General features: G+C 51.7%; 1 protein-coding gene and 1 long non-coding RNA gene across 2 annotated transcripts in view; one reads left to right on the top strand and one right to left on the bottom strand.

The window, feature by feature from the left end:
- Nucleotides 1-23,829, bottom strand: part of RXRG (retinoid X receptor gamma) — a 150,800-nt gene that overhangs the window by 47,251 nt on the left and 79,720 nt on the right. The window contains exon 2 of the mRNA XM_081026710.1: nucleotides 5,553-5,655. The gene's annotated coding sequence lies outside the window, so the exon portion shown is untranslated. The remainder of the gene's footprint in view (nucleotides 1-5,552; nucleotides 5,656-23,829) is intronic.
- On the top strand, nucleotides 1,386-6,234 carry LOC308487872. The gene is made up of 5 exons (XR_013991789.1): nucleotides 1,386-1,619; nucleotides 3,369-3,531; nucleotides 3,966-4,128; nucleotides 4,233-4,481; nucleotides 4,880-6,234. It is a non-coding gene; the product is annotated as an uncharacterized lncRNA (long non-coding RNA).

The raw sequence follows: 23,829 nt of genomic DNA, 5'->3' as shown, positions 1-23,829 counted from the left end.
ATGATTCTGTTGGTCTGGGCTCATGGTCCGGGTTCTGGAACTGTTACAAGAACCCACGCTCTCCTAATGTGCACACTGGGGGACTGTGGACTGAAGGAGAGAGAGCCTTCCTATCACAAGAAGCTGAGAAGGAGAAACCGCTTCCAGGATAATCCCACTGGCCCAGCTGCTAGCACACAACCGAGCTTCTGAACCCGAGAAGCCCTTCCTGGCAGGAAAGGTGGTGGTGAGGCCGACCCCCTGCCAGGTTTGCTGGTGGTGGTCTCAGCATGACATGCTCACGCCCCCCTCCCAGCCCTGTGCTGTCGAAACCTTACTCACGAAAGCACTCCCTACCAGCCACGTCCTCTGTCAATGCCCCCTTCCAAATACTTAGTACTTCCAACGCTCTCCAAAATGACTTGCTTAAATGTTTCCTACAGTAGTAGTTGAATTTCCCTTTGTGTGATAACTAGCTGTGAAATTGGAATTGTCTTCTTGTGTGTAGAAACGCCCTCTTACTCATCTTTACATTATCAGATTCTAGCCTTTTGCTTCATACACAGTAAGTGCTCAATAAATGCTTCTGGAATGAATGGATGCGGAGATTACAACTATGGACAGGACAGGCTTCATTCCTGCTCTCATGGGGCTACAAGCTACGAGTCTAAGGGTAACTGACAACTACCTTTAACTACAAACTAATTGTTGTCATACAGTTTTCAGGGTCGAAGGAACTGTCACGTGCATGCCCTGGTTCCCGGTCCAGTCACGCTCATCAACCCTCCCCAAACACAGCTCGGCCACAGCTGCAGATTCCCTGGGAGCTCTCAGAATACACAACAACCGTGATCCCGCTGAGAGAAAACTGGGGCTGCGACCAGAGGCAGACATCTGGCCCCTCCAGAGAGAGGCCAGCACAGCAAATACGGACGGTCAGTCCAGGCTGCGTCCAGGAGTCCCAGCCGAAGAGGTGGGTGTCACCACCAGACCTCCGGAAGGTCTGTTCGAGTCCCCGAGAAGGAGGAAGCAACACTGGCGGAGCAGAGCCCAGCCCCCACGGCCAGGAGCCTGCCCTCGGGCCTACAGAACAGGCACAGACTGAGCTGGCTCCTGGCTCCCGTGCGGGTCCTGGAGTGGACTGTATCCTGGCTGTAAGAGGTACAGACCGGGGGCTGCAACCCAATCGCACCGGCCGGGCAATCTATTTTCAGATGCCACTCACTTGGGGAAGAGGATCTAAATATACCTCCAGAGACGCAGGAGGTAGGCTCTCATCCTGGCAGCTGCGAAGGGCGAGGCAGACGTCAGGAACCTCAGCGTCAACCTCAGGGCGGCCCCACTTGTGGAGCTATATTTACATGGGGGCAAGTGTCTGTTATATTGGACTGGGTTTTCACTTAGGAGCCCCAGGCACGGGCATGGCATGGCGGTAAAGGCCACGATTTGCTCTCTCCAGAGGTCCCCCGAGCAAAGCGTGGAGCTGCCATGAAGGGCGCAGGCAGCGCCGACCTTGCTCTGTTCTGAGGCATTACAGCATAGCAAGGTCCTGCAATTGTGGAAGCTCCAGTGGTGGAACTCCCTGTGTGAGGAACAGCTGGAAGTCTACAGACGTACGTGTAGCTTATTTATGTGCACAGGTACGCAATACTGTTGGAAGCAGAACGAAGGGGGCTGCAGTCAGAAGGACTGGCGACTAGGACGTGAGACCTAACCTGCTGTGATGGTTTTCTCTGTCACGGGGCAGGTCTCGAGTTCGTGCTCAGCCGAGACGTGGCTCTGTCACTGCTGAAAGCCAACCCTGTGTCACCACCCCTACTTCTAGCGACGAGTCCCCAAGGGCCAGAAAGCATTTAATCTGAGTGAGAGCTGTATTCCCCACTGGCGTTCAGGTCCCTCTTCCCAGTAGCAAAAATGAACAGAACCCGCGAAAGGCAGAGAAATAGCTGACTGGGGGCAGGGGCTGGGGGCAGGGGTGTGGCGCAGGGAGGGGTCCTGCAGTCAGAATGCTTAGCAGTATCAGACACGGCTTGCCAAGTCTCTGGCGTCAGTGGATTCTATCAGCCTTAGAAAAGATACCAGACCCAGTTTAGCCGGTATCAGCCATGGGACACGGAACAGAATTAGTTGGGGAAGAGAGGATCTGAGACTGTCCCCCACCCCACGCCCTGCAGCTCAAAGGGTCTGACCACCATCCACGTCGCCTCATCTGGGAGGCTTGTAAACACAGCGATTCCTGGGTCCTGCCTGGATCCTTTGAATGAGTCTTGGGAGCTGGAGAATGCCCAGACACATGTCTCTTTAACAAGCGCCACAGGCGAGGTGGACGAGCAATAGAGTTCAAGAATCACAGCCTTACAGAAAGGTGTCTGACGAAGGCCAAACCTCAAGTGCGTGTGCACCCCGTTACCAGGAGACTTTTCACTGGAGCCTCCCAGGTACCTGCCCGACCAGCATTACCGCCACTCGAGGGCCTAACTGATGTCCCGGGGTCAGCGCCTAAGCAGTGGGGTCAGGCCCAGGAACCAAGTCTGCTGGTTCACCCCTGTGCTTGGCCCACTGCACTTCACTGGGCCTCGTAGCTGCAGTCCCCAACTGCCCAGCCCTCCGTGCCTGGCAAGCAGGAGGCCCAGGCTCTGGTCAGACCAAGGTTCTGGAAAACGGGCTGAGCGTGGGCGTGAGGTGGTGCTGGCCTGCAGCTATGGCTCTTGGAATGACTTAGTTGGGAGAAAGTAGGCCCGAGAGAAACGAAATAGTTCAAAGCAGTTAGGATGCAGGGGGCCAGGCGAGCAGTAGCCCCAGGTCTGCAGTCAGAGAGACAGAGCTGGAGGACACACGGGGGCCAGTGGGGGCTGTGACTTCACCCTGAGCAGCTGTTAAGGGTGCAACACTATTTCTGAAGTTGCCCAACCAGCAACAACTCTCCAGGTGGAATTTCAGACACAACAGCAGGCCGGGGCCCAGATATTTGGGGAATGGAGCCTTTCTGTCGCCAAATCAAAGCCTATGTGTGGGGCTGGTATGGCCCCCTCCCTGTACTGCCTCCGCCCTGTGCTGATGGGTTTGTCCACATACTGTGCCGACCTCAGGCAGCCAAGCCTGGAGGGCTGTGAAATCAGAGAGGACCCCCTTCATATCCTGGCGCGTGGAGATAGGTCCAAGGACTTCAGGCCACCACACACTGAAGCACAAAGGGAGGGGAGTCACTTCATCCAACGAGTAGTTCTCCAACATCCCCACCTTGGAGGGACAGGGCTGAGCTCTGTCTGTGCCCCAGGGATGGCTGCTTCATGCCTGGTAATTAAGGAAGGCAGTCACGAATGCTAGTTAATCCGCCTCTCCCATTGGAGGGTGGGCAGAGGACTGATAAACTTCCACTTATCGCTCAGGTTGCCAGTGGTAGACCAGGAAAATGGTGTGAATGAGGCAGAGGGGCGACTGCCATCCTGCTGCCCACCCGTGCTCTCCTGGCACATCCGTCCTCACGCACAGCTCTGACGTGCCTGCCTCCTGGGACCGAATCTTCTTTAGGGCCCCCCGCTGCCCACAGAGGTACTGGGTCCACGCCCCTCTCCACGCCCTACAGCCCTCCCCTGACGAGCACATTCCAGCCTCCAGACAAACGCACCTCGCACGCTCCTTCCTTCCCTGCTCTGGCTGAAGCTGCTTCACGCTTCCGGAAGCCATGTCCTCACGGCCCACCTCCTTCAGCGGAGTCCTCGCTCGTCCTAAACGCTCCGTCTTCCGGTCCTTCCCAGCCAGGCCGTCCCTGCCTCCCCTTTCACTCCCTGCTCCTCTCTTCTCTGTGTGTCTCTGTATCTCTTTCTCTCTTTCTTCCTGCTCCTGAAACTCCCACCCCCACCTCTCTGTCCTGATCCGCACCCCGCTTAGCCCTGTGACCTCCAGCGGCGTTTCTCAGCATGAAGCACACCTGAGCGTGTGCTAAGAACCCAGCTCTCACGCCCTTCACTTTTTAATGCCTGCAGTTTCCTCAGCCTCCACGAAGGGCCTGGCCTACTTGTGATGAGGGCAGGGACCTCAGTTTCCTTCAGGGGAGAGGACAGGGCGAGCATGTCACCCACCTTGTTGGATCAGTCCCTTCCTTAGGGAGCTTTCCATGCCACAGCCCCCCCTTGTTCCGCAGCCAAGGTCAGAACCTCCATTTCTGTGCTCCTATTATACACCCAGCACACGTCACAGTTACAATTAAATAACTATGTCTCTGTCTGTGCAATACCTGCATCTGGCCGCAGATAGAAAACCCCATGAGGGCAAGACCCGCACCTCTTCTACCCATCCCTGAAGCCCAGGACATCGTTGGCAGGCAGGAAACACTGGGTGAAAGGAGGGATGGCGTCGATCGCACTCTGCTGGACTAAGCAGCTGTGTGTGTGGCCCAGTCTCATCCACCCTCCACCGTCTGAGAACACAGGTGTTGGACCCCCAAGACTTCACACTTCCAACCGTGCCTTGTTCATAGTAGGTGCTCAAAAAGAAAAAAGGTAAGAAAAGTAGTTTCCCTACTGGGAAATTAACCCAAAGCCCGTGATGGTGGGTCAGTACCATCACATTTGATTCAAAAGCCAACCCATTTAGTCCAATAAATCAATAAATAATTATTGAGCACCCATTCTGCATAAGGCATACAATTATTTCTCACCTGTGTGTCTATGATGAGAGAAGTGGCTATGGGAACGGTGAGTCTGGTTTGAGTCTAAGCTTTGCTCCTGAGTGACTGCATGACTTTGAACAGTCAGACCCCTCTGAATATCTGATTCCAGGGTCCACAGCCTTTAAAATGAGCACAAAATCCTTAGTGAGGGCTTGAAGAAGGCATGTACTGGAAAGCCTTTTTGTAAAGTGTGAAGTGTGATAACACGTATTAATATAATTATTCTAGGTGACGATGGAAGAAAAAGGCCATGAAACGAGATGTGGCCGTGAGTCTCAGGCGCTCTCAGCAGTGACGTGCGGCCAGGAGTGGGGCCTGCCGGCCACGCTCTCTGACCTGGCAAATCCGCCTGACCCCCTGACAAAACCCTGAGCCCCCCAAGACACAGGTTCATCATCTTGTCAACCCAGCTCCAGGCGCCTGGCTTCCTGGGAGGGGCAGGCTTCCTAATAAAGAGACTGTCTTAATAACGCAAAGTGCCCGGGTGCTATGGCAACGGGCATTATGTGATGTGGAGAAGAGGAGCCGCGTCTGATAAGAATAGGGAGCCTGCAGATGGGAAGGGGGGTGGGCATGCACTCAGGAGGGGGGTGGAGGGAAATGCACACGTGACAGACACCGAGCAGGCAGCAGGGAGCAAACAAACAGTCCCGGGGCTTCCTGCCTCTCCGGTGGCCACTCTGTCTGGGCCCTGCTACCTGGACAGTATCTTAAGCATCTCCAGATTTCCTGCTGCTATTGCAATGTAGGACCACCCTGTGTACTTAAGTTGGTCACCCCAACGGTTGTTTTTTGTTTGTTTTCTTAAGATATAAACGTGCAAAAATCTGGGTAAAGCCAGGTTACGAATTTACAAAAAAATTAGAAACGCGCATTTATTTATTTATTTTATTGTACTCACCGATGGATGAGTTTCAGAAGTTCTCTTGTAACTCGGCATGGCCCCTTGGTTGACGATGGTTTCCAAGAGTCCTAACAGCGTGACGAACCAGCAAGTTTGCGCACTGTGAAGAGAAGGTCAAAACCAACGCTAGTTTCCATTCCATCAAACTCCATTACCCTGTGAAAATACCACCTGGCCGTCTGAGACACACAGCACAGCACAGGTGGTGGCCAATGCAACGGAAAGACGTCAGATGGGCACGAAAGAGGATTCCTGGCTCGTGCGTCCCTCTCTGTTCCAGAAACTGGACTCGCATTAGCTTCTGCCAGTTTGGTATCTTGGGTTATGGCCACCAGGGAGCCATGAGACCTTTGGGTTTTCTTAAAGAGAACATCTGTTCAGGGGCCAGCCCCGTGGCTCAGGCGGTTAGAGCTCCGTGCTCCTAACTCCAAAGGCTGCCGGTTCGATTCCCACATGGGCCAGTGGGCTCTGAACCACAAGGTTGCCAGTTCTACTCCCGCAAGGAATGGTGGACTGCGCCCCCTGCAACTAACGACGGCAACTGGACCTAGAGCTGAGCTGCGCCCTCCACAACTAAGACTGAAAGGACAACTTGACTTGGAAAAAAAAAAAAAAAAGTCCTGGAAATACACACTGTTCCCCCAATAAAGTCCTATTCTCCTTCTCCAATAAAATCTTTAAAAAAAAAAAAAAAAAAAGAGAGAGAACATCTGTTCAGAGACGTTTACTATGATTCTGTTACTGAAAGAGCTCCCCATTCCAGCGGCCCCCAAGTGTCTCCTGCTTAACCTTCACTTTATTTCCACCTCCTGCTAGTTCCCCAGCTACAGCTGAGGCCCCGAGACAATCATGGTGATGAACAGAGCGTGGTCCCTTCTTGGTTTTATCTCATCCACTGGCTTGGGCTCCTTCGGGAAAATTGACATTGAGTGTGGCCATTTTTGTGTTTACTGAATATACAGACATCTCTACTGTTGCCAGGAAGGTTTCGATTAGGAAACTGAAAGGCTCCTTGGCTGCCAGCATGTGGGGACCACTGGAAAGGAATATCATGGATGGCTAAGAATATTCCCTTTCTACGGTTTTTAAGAAAAACTAGACTCTTCCATTAGTTTAAGATCAGTGCCTACAGGGAAAAGAAGAAATGACTTACGGATTCTTTCTATATTTTATGTCAATGTAAATTTTTGAATTTTTTCGAAAATATTCTCTAGACTGGAATACAGTAGAATTGGAACAATGAGGAACTGGTCATGGGATTGTAAGGAGATGTCTATTTTCTTCTGCAAACTTCTCAATGTTTTACAAGTTCTCGATTACCTTTTCCTATTAGCAATGACATTTACAATGAGAAAAATGTCAATATTTTAAACAAAAATATTCTTTAGTCTTCTGAATTGTTTATTTTTGCTATGAATATGTCACAAATCACAGCCCCTTTCCTCCATACATTTTATTTCATAAGGCCAGAGTACAGGAACAACAAAACAAACCAAAAAAGCCTGGAATCCTCACCTCCCTGAGAAAGCCATGCGGTAGGGCCGAAAACCAGGGTTTCATCAGAATCCCTTGGCACAGCCCCTCCGGGGTCCACTCACCTGAATTACATTAGAGTCTCTCATCCCATTAATGAATCAATCTCTTCAGCTACCCGCCTTCTCTCCCCTCCTCTCCCTCCCACCCGTGAGCATTTAATTACCATCTGCTCTTCATGTCCCTCGCAACTCACTGAAAAGACACACACACCATCAGGAGTTTTGGGGCCATTAAAGCCCATGTCTTTCCTCTTCTGCCCCGCTGCATTTCCATGTGCCTTTATAGGGTAAGTGTCGTCCCGTGAAGTCAGAAGACCTGGGTTCAAATCCTAACTCTGCTATTTACAACACATATGACCTTAGGAGACAGGCTTACCCTCTCTGAACTTTCATGCTCCATCTATGAAATGTGAATGATAGTTGTGAATATGAAGGATTTGTGAAATGATGAGAAAACATGTGAAACCCATGGCACGAGGATCAGTGCATAGTGGGTACTCAGTAGAAGAAATCCTGACAGGACTGTTCACCTCTGAAGCCAGGACCTGGGGTTTACCAACCAGCTGCTGGCTCCTTTTACTCTTTCCCGAGTAGAACCTTCAGCAGGCTAACCTCCAAGAGGCCAGGCTGAGAAGGACAACTTACACATGTCATGACTGTCATCACTCTGCCGTTACCTGGACCTGTGGTCAACGTCAGCTGCAGCCCTGGAAGCCGAGTGTTGAGCCAGCTCGACCTGCCATGGCTGGTAGAACAGTTCTCTTTGCTAAGGCTTTGCATATTCCAGCAGGTTCAGTGAACACGGTTTGATCCACGACTGTATTCCCGCCACCGTGCCAGCCCAGAGGAGAGAAGGAGGTGTAAGACATGGTTCCCGCCCTTCTGGAGCTCACAGTCTAATGAATCGTTTTGAGTGGAAACCCACATTTTGAGTGGAAACTACACTTCCCTTGAGCTCTGTCCTCTCTTCCCCTTCAGAGTCAATACTGCTTGAAGGTGCTGTCTGTGTGTCCCTCTCCCACCCGCCCCAGCCCATTTGCTCACCTTCCACTTACTTCTTAACCCACAAAGTCTGGCCTCCAGAATCACCACTCTAATAAGACCACTCTTTCCAAGGCCATCAAAAATCTTGGTTTCAAATTTGAATGAATATGTCTCAGCTCTGGTCTATTTGGTAGTGTGACAGCATTCAACACTATTAACGCTTCCATTTCCTTCCTGAAGCAATTGCCTTGGCCTCCCTCACGAATCTCCCCAGATCCACGTTCTCAGAGGCCGATTGGCCATCAGCACTGGGGTTTCTCACACCTGACATAACCCAGCTAAGCTCATTGTCTTCCCTCCCACTTCTTCCCTTCTTCTCAACGTATCCACCTTGGTCTACCATCTTCCTTTGCCTGGACTACTACAAAACCTCCTGACTTCTTTCTGGCTTCCACAGTTACTCCTTCCATTCCATTAGCCACAGTATAGACTGAGTTGTTCTGCTTTCGTGTAAATTTGATCATATTACTCCCACGCTTAAAATCCTTTAATGATTTGTCATTGCACCGAGAAATAACCTCTCTTACCACGACCCAGCCTCTGGCTATTCTTTACCCTAAACTCATGTACTCTGGCCCTTGATCACTGTGTCATAGGTACACGGGTCTCATTTCAGTGCCTAAAACACGCCACAGCCTTTCCTGGCCCAGCCTTTAAATGTGCTGCTCCCTCTGCTTGGAAAGCTCTTACACCCACTCTTCCAGGCATCTCCAACCCACATTTCAAGACCCAGTATGAATATCACTTCCTCAGAAAAGCCCTCCCAGAACTCCAATCCAAATTTGGTCTCCCAGCTCTCCTCCCTCATAAAACCCTATTTCTCATAAAATCTTATCAAAATTTTACATTTATTTATCCCATTAAGTGTAAAGACAGATTAAAAAAAAAGACAGAGATGGAAAATTTCACAGGTTAAGAGACTTAGAGAATCAATCCAGTAAGTGGACCACCCATTTAATGAGAATTCCGGCAAATAAATACAGAGAAAATGGAAGGGGGGAAATAATAAGAGAAAGAAAGAAGACAAATGCCAAGAACTTACAAAAAAAAAAAATACAAACTAGGTCTACCACCCAAGTACAGCCCAGTTAAAGTTTAGAACACCAAAGATTTAAAAAAAAAAAATCCTAAGCATTTAGGAAAAAATAAAACTGGCTACCTATAAAGCAACACGTATCAGATTGTCATCACTAAAACTGTGTGCTAGAGGTCAAAGCAGAGAGGAAAAATCTTCTTAAACCTAGAATTCTAGCCAAACCATTCAAGGAGGTAGGGGGAGGGGAGACTTTGAGACATGCAAAAACCCAGAAATCTCACCTTCAGCTCACCCTTCTGTAATGATCATTTGAAAGCATACTCCAGCCAAGCGAAACAGAAATCTAAGAGAGAGGAGAATATGAGACCCAGAAAAGTGGAAGGAACCCAGAAGTAAAATGAATTGAAATCCTAGAGTGACCGTTCTCCAGGGGGACTAGAAAGGAACCAAGCACATTAGAAAATGAGGGCAGAGGTCTTTGAGAAGAATACCTTCAAGAGTCAAGGAAATTTCCTATAACCTTCATTGGAATTAGAAGGATGATATTATTGTTAAGGTAAAAGAACAGCACTGTGAACGAGAAGAAATCAAGGTCATTAGGAATACCAGGAAAAATAAAATTAGCAAAGTGCTGTATTAAAAAGTCACAGTCCAAATAGACAAAAATGAAAATGTATCATGGTACTGAGCATGGATAGAATGTACGAAAACAGCTCGTGTTGAGTCTGGGAGCATTCTCCTTTGAATGGAGGAATTTTAACAACATATGTTAAAAGATAAACTGAGACACATTACATTTTTTTAAGAGTTTATTTGAGCAAATCAGGCAGTGCCCAACTGGAAGTTGCTGGGGTGCCTGTCAGACAGGAACTAGAGGAGAGGCTTTTATGGCGCAGACGTGGAAGCAAAGCAAGGAGATGATTTGATTGGCTACAGCTTAGGAGGGTTGCCTAGTTGGCTGTGTGTGATTGGTTGTCCCTAAGTTTCATTTCCCCGATACCCACACATTTATAGGAGCTGACTCTGGCTTAGGTTTGGTTTGCTTACACAGCCTATCAAGGCCTTAGAGCCACTTCTGTCTAAAGACCTTGGTGTTGACCAACTTCGATAATCGAATTGCATCTTTTCTATGGGTCTGTCACACTATGTGGTCCTAAAAAGAACAAGAATTACAAGTTCATAATGTAACTACTCATTGATTCTCAGTCTCTGAAATCAACATGTAAACAAAACACAGAGGACCTCATGGTAGTTACAGAACAGAATGCCCATATTTTAAACCCCCAGTGTAAGAGCAATGGAACAGCTGACAGAAGTTAGAACGTGGAACGCGGGGGGTGGGTTCCTTATTTTACAGGGTAGAATCAGGAAATCCTGTCTGAAGTGGCAATGTCAAGAAATGTAATCTTTTTAAAGTATAAATCTAAACATATTACTTCAAATGACATAGGTAAGCAAAATTAGGAGCAAGCACCCAGTCACTGGAAATGTGTTATACTGTTCCTCTTGTACTGTGAGAAGTCAATAAAACCACTGAAAATGGGGGGGGAAAGAAGACGACATATGAAAGCACTGAGGGAAAAAACCAAGAAGTTGACGTACAAAAGCATTGGAGTTAAAGTTTGGAAATAACCACCAGAAGAACTAGAAACAGAAATAGTTAAAACACTGGCACAGGCAAGGGGGGGAAGAGGCGGTCCCACTTTTCATTTTCTATTGTTCTGTATTGTCCCAGGATTTATTACTCTGTGTCCATATTACTTTAATTAATTAGGGAGTGAAGAGCACGCAAAACTAAACAAACAGAACTTCTGGGCTACGGGAGTCCACCTCTGAGGGGAGGCACGTTTGAACAGAGCGGTCTTGTAAGGGACGAGGGACCTGTGGAGCACCCCCCACAGGTGTGCCCTTCTCATATCCTGTAGACAGGAGGTGATGGCTGGCATTACAGGAGAATAGCGCCTAAGCATTTCAGGTGGCCCAGCTGAAGAGGAACCGGTCATTTGAAGAGACTCTAAAGCAATGGTGGGTGGGGTGCAGGCCACAGGACTTAGGGGTCAAAACTGTGGACTCTGGAGTGAATGGCCTTATCTGGACTGTCACTTACTAGCTGTGTGACTTCAGGCAAGTGATGAAAAGAATTATGCCCATGCCCCGGGGTATTGTGTGGCTTCAATGAGCTCATTTGTGTTGAGTGTTAGCTGCTGTTATTATAAAGAGAAGCAGACTCCAGCTTCAGGGAGAGCCTGATGTCAATAAGGAATCTTTTGAAGATTCCACTAAGTGATAACCTTCTATTGTTTGTTCCTTCCCTAACTACAGAGAGACAAGCTGACTGTGGCCTGGAGAAAGAGAATGCCAATTTGGGGGAACAACAAACTATTAACACAAATACTACTAAGGAAAGCTACTGTTACTGAGCTGAGTGCTCGCCACATGCCAGGACCTGTGCAAAGCACTTTTCACACCGTCTTAATCCATCTTCACCACCATCAGGTGAGACAGACTTTTTATCTCTGTGTTTTTTTAATTGTGCTAAAACACACATAATAAAATTTACCACCTTAACCATCTTTAAGTGTACAGGCCAGTAGTGTTAAGTCCTGTTAAAAACAAGACAACAGGCCCAAAATGGAGTCACCTATGCTAAGCCCCACGTCACCAAACTGACATTTAATTACAGTCTCAGCTCTCCCAGAAATGGGATTTAAGCCAAGCCACCTGGAATCGCCTGATGAGCGAGTTAGGTCTTTGTGGGATAGAGTCCTGTGTCCCCTAAAAGAAAGTAACTTTGTAATAACCAACCCGCTTCTTGCCTCGTGTGGCTTCCGTGTCCCCACTCCCTTCTGCCTATACGTCTCTCCTTGGGGGCCGCTCCCAGAGCTCCGGTCTGGCTGCTGGATGGGAGGCTGCCCGATTCCTGAATCACTGAACACAGCCAATGAGATCTTTACCATTCATTCAGTTGAATGTTGTTTTCTGAACAGTGCATGCACATTGCTGTGCAACCCATCTCCAGAACGCCTTTCATCCCTCAAAACTGAAACTCTGCACCCAGTAAACAAACTCTTTTATCACCTCCTTTTTGCAGAAGAGAAAACTCGGAGGAATTGGGTCAAACTATGTGAAAGCACTGTTATTCCATCCTTTGCTACCTGTGGGCAAATGGCAATTTGAAATCATTCCATGCAAGAGGCCTGTACCCCAAGCCAGGTACTAGAAGGGCCAGGTTTCAAGCCTGACCACCAAGCCCTGCAGTGGGTGCTGATGGAACATGGAGGAAGGTGCCCGGGAGCAGAGGACATCGGAAACACAGGGAAAGTGACTCGAAATTTTCGGGTCATAAGAACGAGGCAGTAAAACTATTCTCAGCTCCTCTAAGGCAGAGCTACAGGGATGAATCCAGGTTTCTGGAACCTGACACTGACCCAATTTGGGGAATCACCTTTTTAAAAACCAGGAATGTACAAATAACAGTATTTTCCATTTCTTCTCTTCTTTGGACTCATCTCTTCATGTGACTTTATAGCTCCTTGGGTGCCCTTGTCAGCCTTGCAGATGGACTTTTAGGAGCACGCATTGCATCAGGAGGCCGAAGAGTGACGGGACGAGAGGCGGGCACGCAGGCATTGCCCTGAGGCCTAGAAGGGGCACAGTCACGGCATTCAGCGGCCCCGTCCTGCAGCTGGGGTGATGCCTCGTCCCTGGGAGCACCGTGCCCCGGGAAGGCCCCCTGCCCATCCATTGGTCAATCAGCGTTCCTTCACCCTCCCCCGCATTACCTGCCTCGCCTCACAGTCCCTACGCCCCCTCTTCACTCCTCACCTCTCAATACATCTCTGCTCCCTGAACACTTCAGCACACACTCAACCTTCCTCTTCTTACTCTCAGAAAATTCTGTAGGTGGAAAGAAGTTTAATCTGTAATAATAAGGCTTTCTATTTTTAGAGCTTCTGCCTCTGAGCAACCCGAAGAATGCCACAGCTAGAACGGAATCGGTTAAAGGGTTGAAAGGGTCTTCGAAAGGTCTTCTAGGGCAGTCCCCTGCCATGAGCAGACCCCGGAGGCTGCCTCAGACAGTCACCTCAGCTCCGCGTCTGCAGCCCCCACCTCCAGACCCTCTCCCCGCGCCAGCCACACCCCCTGTCCATCCCCTGCCCTGCTGCCTGTCTCCCTGGGATGGTGGCAAGACTCCCAGTGTTGCCCCAGCCTCTGCTCTCTTGCCCAGCCAACCTCCATGCCAGCACAGCCCTGATTACACGTGGAGGGCAAGGCCCAATGGGCTGTGGGTACGGGAAGACAGTAGGGATGGTTAGGAAGGTGTCACAAGGTGGGACTCATGAGACCGTAGGCGGTCCCCAACGTGAGCGAGGGGAGAGGATGCGTCAGGCAAAGGGCAGAGACCACGCAAAGCTTGGAGACCCCGTGCGTGCGTGGATGTTTCAGGCCTGGCAAGGCCTGCAGAGTGGTGTGAGTGGGGACGAAGGCAGAGGACGGAAAGGAGGATTGGGACCACAGTGACAGCCAGAACTTGTTCCTGATGGCAGTGGGGTCATTGGGTGGTGGGAGCCACAGTGGAGGCCATGGGCAGAGATACGTCAAAAGGCCCTGGTTCCAAGAAGAAAAGAGAGGACGTGTATCGGAGAGGTGGCACCAAAACAAAATGCAAAGCATGTCACCGTTTCACCATCCCCAGGCCTCCGGGGTCCTTAAACTGTCTAAACACACCTTCACACACACACTCACTCACACCCTTCCCTTCTGCAGCTGCCTGTCACAGCTGCTAAGCCCCGGGACAGAGCAAAGTGTCTGAGGTGGAGCACAGAGGCCTCGCCCCCCCCCTACCAGGGCTGACCGCGCGCCTCCACCTCTGCACCACGGACAGGAGCAGAAGCACCTGCTTCCTGGGCGGTGGGATGTGCAGGCACTAATGTGTGGGGGGTACTTAGGGCACGGGCGGTGCCTGGCAAATGCAATTTTAATACAAACGTTGCTGTGTTCTTTGGGATCTTCTGTATAGTGCCCCAAGCGTCCATGAGGTTTGCACCCCAAACTTTCAGGGAGATATGTGTGGGCTCCAACTAATGGTCCCTCTCAGGGGGGGCTTGGACTGGGGGAGGCTGACACTTACAAAGAGGGTTAGGCTGGTGGGGAAGATCAGGGCACGCGAGTGTGTGTGTGTGTGTGTGTGTGTGTGTGTGTGTGTGTGTGTGTGTGATGAACATAGTGTTTCAGGGGAGGCATCTCGGTCCAGCTTGCTCAGCCCCCCATGGCTGCCAGGGTGGGTGCACACGAACAAGGAGAAGGTGACAGGACGCCCACCCCCTCTCAGCAGCCTCTCCCACTCCTGCCACTCAGGCCTGGGTAGAGTCCTTCCCATGGGCACCACCTCCAAGCTGGAGAAATGCTCCCGGGCTGGGGGCTGGTGGGAGGCAGTGGCCGGGGGTGTCCGTCAACAATGTCCAGAGCTTCTGCAGAGGACGGGCTCTCTGACCACATGCTTTTCCATGACGTCACTGTCAGTGACCTTTGGGGGCCAGCAGGGTGGAGTCCGAGGGGACATGCACAGGCCACGATTCTTCGGCGGTCACAAAGGTTGGGACTGTGAGCGGCCTGGAGCTGGAGCGTAGCCTCAATGGGGACAATGTCTCGCCCTGGACTGGGAATGGCTTCTCGGCCCTGGGACATGGCAGGGCTACAGTGGGCCTGTTGTCTTTGCTGCGTTTCTATATTAAAAAGCACATTGTTGAGACAGAGGCCGTGTGTGTGTGTGTGTGTGTGTGTGTGTGTGTGTGAAGAGTGTTGGAAAATTGCATTTTGGTTTTAGAACAAACATGGATGATGTGCGCTGGAAAACTCGCAGCCCAGCCAGCCGGGAGAAGGGCGTTACGCTTTCCAGAAGGAAGCCTTGGGGATGAAGTGGGGAGGACAGAGGGAGCGAGGGGGTGGGGGAGACTTCCGCTGATGTTTCGAAAACACCAGATAGCACAGCTCGAGATCAATATCCCAATGAGCCCAGAGTGATTACAGCCAACAGCCAACTGCCTTGGGTTCACTTAAAGTAACAGCCTTAAACACTTGACGGAAATAACTCAATTACCTTATTGATTTGGGATTCCAGCCGCTTCCCCCCACCCTCCCCACCCCCCGACACACATGCACACGACCGCCGACCCACACGTATTACTACTTTGTTGTTGTCTTGCTCCTGTTGGAAACCTGACGTGTATTGGTATGACCTGCTCCACCAGCTTGGGAGGTAAGTGACATTGTTTCTGTGTTTTACACGCACATTCATCACTCAGGTCCCCATCCCCAAACTGCAGGACGACCAGCAGCACCTCTCTTGGGACCTCCTCCCCCCAGCACTAAAGAGCCCCAGCTGCTCACTCAGCCCAAGTGGGTCTCCTAAAGAAATAATTGAGAAATCTGAGCATTTCACAGCGCCCACCCCGCCCCGTCCCCGCCCCCTTGCTTGCTGTTGTCACTTCCAGCCCCTGTCACACCGGGGCTGATGAAATCATGGAGCCCCACGCAGGGTCACGTCTTGCCTGGCTGACCCAGACCCCACGGCACCCCATGGAGAAGTGCCTGCGTGCCTCTGCCCTCAGTCCTGGGCCAGCGGGGACGTGGGTCACCTCGCACCCTCCCCAGTTATTCGCCTTCTTTTTGCCTGCGTCCCTGTATTTGCGGGCGCCTCTCAACTGGCTCCTTTCTACCAGCTCAAACCGTTCTCCGGCTAAAAACCATCCTGTGCTGCTCATTTCTCTCCCCCCATCCCTCCCCTTTCTCCTCCCCTGCCTCTGCCTTTCCCTCTCTCTGCTGTTCTGTCCTCCTCCACGTTTCTCCTCACACAAAAAAATAATAATTAATGAACATTCCCTGCCGCGCCCCCCATACACACATCACATCCCCCGTCCTGTGCACATACTGGCGAGAAAGGCCACAGGTCTCACAGCTGCCTCGGTGGCCACAGGGCAATGCACTGACACGACCGAGACACACCCAGGTGTGGAACAGGCTGGCACTCACTGGGCGCTGGGGAGGTGGGCACGGGAGGGGAGCAAGACCAGGCTGCTGACCCCGAAATGCCCAGCCCTGAACGCTCCTGGCTGCCGGCTGGGAAGAGGCCAGACTGGCCCCTGGCTGGGGGACTCCAGGTATCCAGCTGCTGAGGCGGGGACACCCCAACACCAGTTCATTAGGTAGACGTGGGGCATTCGCTCTGCTGCTTCAGATGAAAAGGTCACCAGCACCTGCACCCCCGCCCCATCTTTGTTGTTCTGACGGAAAAGTGTTCATGTTACGGAGCCTCTTCCTGGCGTGGACACGCTCCTCTCTATGTGCAAAAGTACCGAGGAGCTTCCTTAGACTCACACAAGGGCGTCTTTGTTCCTCACAGTGAGAGCGGCAACATGCTGTTTACTGAGGAAAGAGAAAGAACGGAAACCACGTTCCCTGAGTATCTGCTGCGTCAGGCGTTATTCTCAGAGTCAGGGACGCAGGGGGGGTGGCACTGGCCTCTCCCCGCCCTCAGGGGCTCACATCCTAGTAGGAAACACAAGGCACGCGTCCACAGAGACACTCATTAGAAATTGTTAGAAGTGCTAGGAGGCTAGTAAGGGGGCCGCAGCTGCTGACAGCGCCAGGCCTTCCTCGGCCTGCGGGGAAGGTCTAAGACGGGGTCTCCTAAGCTGGGATCCGAGTGATGGGATTGAGGGCAGAACGGGAGACGGATCTTACAGCCATGCTCACCACACTCACCATGCTCACTGACGTCTATTGCTGGCATCTGCGACTCACACCCCAGAAATCGAGGCTCTGAGAGCTGAGGGAACACGCCCCGGGGCAGCCCAAACCGCTGTGACTGAGAGCAGGCCAGGCTGTCTGTTGCCTTCCCTCCCATGGGTACTTGTCCCTTCACTCTGAACAATAAGAAGAACTTGGGAAGCGTGCAGATTTCGTCTGACCCTTCTTTGAGATCAGTGTCTGGTCCTGATAAGCGTAAGAACTGAGCACCTACTACGTGCCCATGGAAGATCAAGAGTCTCTTTTCTCCAGGTTCTTAGAAGACAAGCCAGGGCATAGCCCAGGGCCCAGATGTGGCACTGAACACACTGCGGGGTACGGAAGGCGACAGGTCAGTGTCCTCGGGCAAGGAGCTGCGCTGTGAGCTGGCCCTGCAACGTCAGAGGGTCTGGCCAGGCAGAGAGGAGAAGCAAAGCTGCTTCTTGCCGCAGAGGGGGCTGCAGGAGGCTGACTGCAGAAGCCGCGGGCCCTTCCACGACCTGCACCACACGAGGAAGGGGTGAGCGGCAGCAGCCCACCGGACGACATTTTCTGAGTGTTCCTCATGGGTCCTCAGTAGCACACGAAGCACGATGAGAACATGCAAGGATGATCCTCACCCATGCACTCAACCCTTCCAAACCTCCTTGAGGAGAAGCGCACAGGCTGGCGAAACAACTGAAGTGCACTCGCAGCCAGCGGCCAGGCAGCACGTGGGAGCCACGTGGCACAGCCAGCTGAGGCTGCCCGGCAGCGTTTCCTGGAGGAGGCGAACCATGGTTTACAGACTGGCACGGAGGTGGCCGGGAGGACATTTCAGAAGTGGACGTGCCATTGACAAGAGCGCAGAGAAGGCACGCTGGACGAGGGACCGTGACAGCCCCAGGGAGGGGGGTTCAGAGGCCCGAACCTCCACTGGGTCAGGAGAAGTGAGCTACTGAAGGTTCTTGAGCAGGGGAGTCACAGGAGGAAAGCAACACTCAGAGCAGGAATTCCTCGCCTGCGTACCACATTGAGCAGCATTCAGGTCATTCCACAGACATTATTTCACTTCATTCTCACAACCACCCGGCGAGGGACCAAGTTCTCACTGCCTTTGAAGCCGAGGAAACGGATGGGAGACGTGTGAATGACTTGCCTAAGACCTCACGTCTGAGGGAAGGGGCCACACCTGGAGCCCCGCCACCCCTCTGTGGGAAGGCACAGTGTCACCGAAAGGGCCTGGCTTCTGAAACCACACAGATCCGAGTTCCAGTGCCAGTTCTGCCAATCCCTGCTGAGCTGTGTGGCCTGGGACAGGTTATTAACCTTTCTGAGCCTCACTTTCCTCCTTTTAAAAATAAAAATACTAAAACCTTCGAGAGACACAGCTATGTGGTGAGGCGTCAAATAACGACTGCTCCTGGCACCTCAGCAGACGCGTTCTACAAATATGAGGGCCTACTGCCCTCCACTCAGGTCCTGAACAAACCAAGTTACTGACCCAACTTCCCTTTGTCCCCCCTGGTGCCCACAGATCTCTGGAGGCGTGTGGCTTCACCCTCATGGCCAAGCAGCATGGACCCTGCTCTCGGCAAGGCTGTGGCCCCATCCTGAGCCATGCCAGGGGTCGTCCCAGACGGAGGGCACTCAGCCAAGCAGCACACCCCACGTGCAAACAAGCCACCGAGGAACAGAAGAGCTGAGCCCCAGGGGGACGCGTGGGGGCTGACGCAGGCCGGCCGGCACTCATCCACTCTTTCTGGAGGGCAGGCCCAGGTTTGTTTTTGTTTTTTTCAAACAAACAGGATTTAAAAGAACATCCCACACAAATGACTGCGTAGAAATCTCACCCTTGCCTTATCATTTGGAATAAACACAATTGCTTATCCTGGCAAAGCTCTTTATTCTTTCCAGAACATTTTCATATACATTATCTGACTTGATCCTCAGAACGCTGAAAGGGAGGCAGGCAGGCTTTACTGTTCCCTCTGAGCAGATGGAAAATCCATGGCTTACAGGTGGGAGCAAGGGGGCCCCAGGCCCCCCCGTCATGGCGCTCTCTCCTTCACCTGTGCTCCACTCAGAGGCCAGCTCCATCCACCGAGGGGCTCAGCTCTGACGTCCAAAATCCTCCCACCCACTCAGCCACTGAATCATTAGATGCCCACGTGAGGCTCGCGTGACTGGTGGGCATGGGTGGGGGTGGGATGCAGTTTTGAAGAGACAGGGACCCTGGGTGCGTCCTGCAGTTGTGCTGAACTCCCCGCTGAGGGCAAACAGGGGTCCCTGAGCCTCCACCCGGCCCGGAGCCCCTCCTCACCACCCCTCCAACCCTCCCTGGACCCAGAAGACTCCCTGGGAGTCAGTCCCCTGAGGACGGGCTGGGCTGACCTCCCACTGCACCTTAGTCAGCTCACACCTGAAGCTAACTCAGCGACCCTCTCGCCAAAGGCTGCGGGGCTGCTGACGCAGGGTACAGACTGGCTCGTGCACCGCAGACCTGACTAGCAGGTGAGAACACACCGGCAACCAGCAGGTGATTTGGGCACTTAGGAACCTCAGAACCCCTGCCTTCACCGGCTTCCAGTCCAGGGAGGGGAGACAGAAAAGCAAAAACAGAACAACGAAGAAGTGCATTGCTGCTGGGATTGCAGATTGGTGCAGCCACTATGGAAAACAGTTTGGAGGGTCTGCAAACAATTGAAAATGGAACTACTCTATGATCCAGCATTTCCACTCTTGGGTATCTATCCAGAGAAATCCAAAACACTAATTTGAAAAAATATATGCACTCCTATGTTTATTGCAGCGCTTCACAGTAGCCAAGACATGGAAACAACCGAAATGCCCATTGGTCGACGACTGGATAAAGAAACTGTGGTACATTTATACAATGGAGTATAACTCGGCCAGTAAGAAGAATGAAATCTTACCACTTGCAACGATATGAATGGGCCTTGAGAATAGGGTGCTAAGTGAAATAAGTCAGACGGAGAAAGAAAAATACCGTATGGTCTCATCTATATGTGGAATCTAATAGAACAAATAAATGAGCAAACAAAACTGAAATAGATTCAGAGACACAGAGAAAAAAACTGATGGCTGCTAGATGGGAAAGGATGGGGACGGGGGAGAAAGTGAAGGGATTAGAAAGTACAAATTAGTAATCACAGTATAGCCACGGGGATGGGAAATACAGTTGGGGGAATATAATCAGTAATGTTGTAAAGATTATGTAGGTGTCAGATGGGCACTGGACTTATCAGGGGGGTCACTTCATAGACAGTGTAGATGCCTGACCAATGCGCTGTACTCCTGAAGCTGAAGCTGAATAACAATGAATGTCAACTCTAATTTAATGTATATGTGGTCACAGGATGTGGAGCACAGCAGAGGGAATAGAGTCGGTGGAACCATAACAGCTGTGTGCAATGTCAGAGGGGTAGTAGGTTGGGGGAGGGGATTATCACTTTGTGAGGGGTGGAAATGTCTAACTATTACATAGTCTTATACAACTGAAACTAATAAAACATATATATATATATATATATATATATATATATATATATATATATGTTTTTAAAAAAAGAAATAAGTGAAGAGGCAGGTTAGCAGAAGAGTGTCACCGGGTCGTGGGGGTGGAGCGCTCTGGGGACGCTGGGGAGGAGAGTGGACACTTCTCAGTAGGATTGTCACAACTCCCTTGAGACGTTGACACTGAGCAAAGATTTAAAGGAACGAGGAAGGACAGCCTTGCCTAGCCAAGGGCACAGCCAGAGCCAGGGCCCTGGGGAACAGAGAGGAGGCCGGGGTGGCCGAGCAGCGGGCACGAGGGGGGCAGCAGGAGGAGGGCAGGAGCTGGCAGCACACTCCAGAGCTTGTGGACATCACTGACGGGCCTACCAAGGTTCTTCAAAGCTACCTGCAGGCCTCAGCCCCTCAGAAAGTCATATGATTCTTAAACGTGTCATCGCTCTCTTCAAAAAGTGTTAAGCATGCCTGAGTGTGGGGCACTGTGGCCCACGGAGGGCCATGGAGGGTACGGTATGGTCCCCACTCATGAGGCGCTAATAATCCAGGTAAGAATTACAACAAGGAAAGGGAGGTGCTTTGTACAACTGCCAGTTTGGTAAATGCTAATTTTTAATAGATCAGACATTAACTTACAAAGACCCACTGTCTCCAGATACCCAAATTAAGCCTTGAAAGAGACAGTGATGGAAGGGGGTGGCAGAAGGGAAGAGGTGACTCAGTGAGAGAGAGAGAGATTGAGGAGAGTTTGGCCAAGATGCCTCTGGCTGTGGTTATTTCTTGTGTTCCAAACATCTGGCTGGGTGTATGGCTTTGGGATGAGTCACCACGTGGGAAGAAGAGAGAAAGCCACAGAGGAGGGGAGCCCCTCCGTCTCCTTGGGGTGTGGCTCTGGCATTCAGCTTCATGGCCTCTCACAGGCCAGCTAACAGCAGGGCCTGCAGTACAAAGCCGCTTTTGGGGGTGAAGGGGGGATAAGAGCCTTCCTAATGCCCAGGGGCTCACTAGAGAACCCAGGGACCTCAGTGGCCTTGTATACACACCTGAGCCACTGCAGATGAAGAATCTCTGAAAAGGAGAGGCGGTCACATGTCAGGAGGGCAGGACCGGCCTTAGCTGAGAACTCCTGTGGGGGCTGGACTGCAGAGACCCCCGTGGTCACATGGCCTTAGCCCCCACACAGGCTCAGGGAGTTCCGGGCCTATGGCTGACCTGTCCCTCCCTCCCCTTACTTCCGGGGCTGAGGCCCTACCCCCAGGCCTTCAGAACGTGACTGTACAGAGAGGCCTTTGAAGAGACTACTAAGTTAGGATGAAGCAGTGTGGCCCTAATCCAACCTGCCCAGTGTCCTTGTAAGAGGAGATCGGGACACACAGAGACCCAGGGTCACGCGCCCGGAGGGAGGACCATGTGAAGAGGCAGCCAGAGGGCAGCCACCCGCAAGCCAAGCAGAGGCCGCAGGAGACCAACCTGCCAGCACCTTCTCAGACTTCCAGTCTCCAGAACCACGGCAGCCCTAGTCGGCTGGTACAGTGGGGACAGCAGCTTGTCACACGGTCCAAATGAGGTGTCCTAGGAGGGTCTCAGCTGCAGCACATGCCACTATGTCACCTTGCTTCTTTCCCACGTCAGCCCTGACCCCAGACAACCAGGACAAGCTACTCACGTTTGGGTTTGCCTACATGCCAGATGCTAGGCTAGGTTGCTTTCTCAAATATTATGTCATTTAATTGTTAGTGCAAACCTGAGGCTCAAAAGAAGTTCATTGGTCCCCAAGACCCCTTAGTCAGGACATGCTGGACCCACGCGGGGGCCCAGGCTTCTGAATCCAGGGGCTTGGTCTCCGTGCCACTCCCACGGGTCCCTGGCAGCTTTTAAAGACCAGGGGTTAGGTCTGCACACCACCCTCTGTTTCCAAAGTCAGGCCGGTCCTCCCAGGAACTGTCACCCCAGCCATTCACTGGGGCTCGTGTGTCAGTCCTGCGCTGCAGAGAAGAAAAATACTTATTAAGTCCTAATTCTATCCTGACTGGAATATCCAAGCCGAGTCCTCTGACCACCCTAACCGCTTAGTGGCTAATTAGGGGCCGTGTATAACCACTTTAGGAAGCATTCCTGCTTTCCGGATAGCAGGCTACCTTCTTCTCCTTGGCTCAGTGTGCTGAGCCCAACTCCGTCTGGAGCTCTTGGTCGATATCTATTTTTAATGGGATGTATTTATAACCTCTCCCTCCTGGTACTTGTTCACAGCGGTATTTTAATAGACTGGCCGCAGGTGGGGCCACTTGTCCGCGGGGCCTGCCCATCCCGACAGCTCCTTTGACGGGCGCCCGCCCGCTTGGTTCCCAGTTGGACGGAGGAGACTGTCCCCTGCTGGGAGGGTAGAGGACATGAGAGGCTTGGCAGGTTTAGCGGATGCTGGGAGGGACTTTCGGTGGACACCCTCTGATGGAATCATATGGGACAGACATGTATGTGTATCTGACAAGTGCTGGGCACAGAGTCATTGCTGGGAACGGGCTGCTCCGTGCAAACTTACTGAGCATGGTCGTCAGGGCTGAAAGAAAGCTTGGAGATCGTGAGGTCTGGTTCCCTCACGTTAGCGATGAGGAGCTGGAGGTCCCGGCAGGGGAAGCGACCCGCTCAAGGTCAAACCACTGGTCCTTGGCAGGCAGGGACTAGGGGCTCGCTGGCTCCTAGCGCCGGGGTGTCCACACCCCGAGCAGTGGCCAGACCCCTCAGAGAGGATGGTGTCCAAGCTGTCTCGCCCCTGTGAAAGCCATGTGCGTGTCTGGAAAGGGCCCACACAAAAATAACCAGAATTGACAAGGGACGGAAAATAGGTTTTTCAATTAAGTAGCTAGGCTTCCAGCTGGACATGGAAGCACTTCCTAGCTGCCAGGGTGACAAAATGCCAATGTGAGCCAATCAGACGAAAGCACGCCGAGAAATTCTCAGGAGGGCAGGAGACAAGCATGTGTCTTGGATCGTTGGAGGGTCACCTGCCCCAAACCAGGGAGCTGCAGCAAATAATCTCTCCGTTTCACCCAGCTCTGTTAGAATTCAGCTATGATTCCAGCGCCTTCGACAAGACTCCGGCCAAACAAACTGCTGTTACTGAGCCCTTTGCGTCACTGACTCAACAATTTGCTTGAAATTTCCTCTTAATACCACTTCTTTGCCCTCTGTTTTATTTTAAAAGGACTTCATATGAAATGCCTTTATAAGGGGCCAGAGCAGAATCTGGAATGTCTGAATATTTTATTATTTATTTTTTTGCCAGAGGTGACATGCTGAGGGATTAGAGTCTTGGCAGTAACCACAGGTCCAGGCAAGCAAAAGGTCAAGTGCAGGGTGA

Source organism: Rhinolophus hipposideros, assembly GCF_964194185.1.
Source record: "Rhinolophus hipposideros genome assembly, chromosome: 19".
Taxonomy (NCBI): domain Eukaryota; kingdom Metazoa; phylum Chordata; class Mammalia; order Chiroptera; family Rhinolophidae; genus Rhinolophus; species Rhinolophus hipposideros.
Note: the sequence above shows the minus strand (reverse complement) of the source record. Positions and strands in the feature narration are given on the sequence as shown.